Source organism: Etheostoma cragini, unplaced genomic scaffold, assembly GCF_013103735.1.
Source record: "Etheostoma cragini isolate CJK2018 unplaced genomic scaffold, CSU_Ecrag_1.0 ScbMSFa_98, whole genome shotgun sequence".
Taxonomy (NCBI): Eukaryota; Metazoa; Chordata; class Actinopteri; order Perciformes; family Percidae; genus Etheostoma; species Etheostoma cragini.
In genome coordinates, this window is record NW_023269624.1 from 32,111 (window position 1) to 33,490 (window position 1,380).

Consider the following 1,380-nt stretch of genomic DNA (forward strand, 5'->3'; position numbering starts at 1 on the left):
CTGCATATTGTAGTATATGAATACCAAATTAATGTGATCAGAAGTACTGAGAGTAAGTACAAAATGTTGAAAGATTGAAATAAAATAATAATTAATATTAAATGTTTAGTGGACACAGAGCAATGCATTTCGTTTTCCTGTTGAAGAATGAGAGGAGTGTGAATGAGTTGATAAATATGATTCCATAATTGTTTGGAGCTACGCTGTGCGTTGAGGTTCGATAAACCTTTCAGTGGACTTTAGTTTTACTGATAGGGGAAGGCCGAGGCGCGATAGCGAGTCAGTGTTCATAGGTGATTCCAAAGTTTTGGAGCTACGTTATGCGGGAGATTCAATAAACTTGCCAGTAGAAGTGATTACTCTGCTGCCGAGGTACGGTCGCGGCGCGATAACGGGCCAGTGTTCACCATATGGAGACTCGGTCCATAAGACTGGTCTCAATGAATGTAGAAAAAAGATGATTCCAAAATTTTTTAGCTACGTTGTGTGAGAGATTCGATAAACCTGCAGTATTACTGTTAGGGGAAGGTCGCGGCGCACAACGAGTCAGTGTTCGTCTTACGAAGACTCGATCCATAAGACTGGTCTTAACGAATGTAGAGAGTGGATGAGAGATAAGAATAAGAGAAGAATAAGAGTAAGAATAAGAGAGAAGAGATAAGAATAAGAGAAAAATAAGAGTAAGAATAAGAGAGAAGAGAGAAGAATAAGAGAAAAATAAGGGTAAGAATAAGAGAGAAGAGATAAGAATAAGAGAAGAATAAGAATAAGGGTTAAGAGAAAAGAATAAGAGATAAGAGAAGAGTTAAGAGAATAGAGAATTGATAATTGATTTGGAATTTGGAACATTGAAATGTATTTGATGTTGAAAAATGAAATGTATTTGCTATGTTGAAAAATGAAATGTATTTGCTATGTTGAAAAATGAAATGTATATGTTGTTGAAAAGTTGGAAGAGAATGACTGTGTGAGTCCAAAATGAAGCGTTGACTATTGACCAAGCCTCTGGTCTGTCTGTGAGAACGCTGCCGTTGAAGGAAGAAATACGTAGGTTAAAATTACACGTAAAAATACTGTTGGTGGATCTCGTTATATGTTCGATAGGGTGCTTTGTTGATCATTGAAAGTAGAGGGAATTTGCAGAGAGGGAGCAGAGAAGGAGGGGCAGAGACAGCCTGCAGAGAAGGAGTGGAGAAAGGAGGGGTAGAGTGACGGGGGAAAGTTGAACAGAGGTAGGAAGAGGTGAAAGGGAGAGACAATGGCGACATTTTATGGAGGAAAGCTGGTACAGACATTAGGAAAGAAAAGCAGCAAGAGTGATTGGAAGAGGGGGAAAGGATTAATAACAGAATGGGAGAGGGCTGGTTGGATACCTGTGGA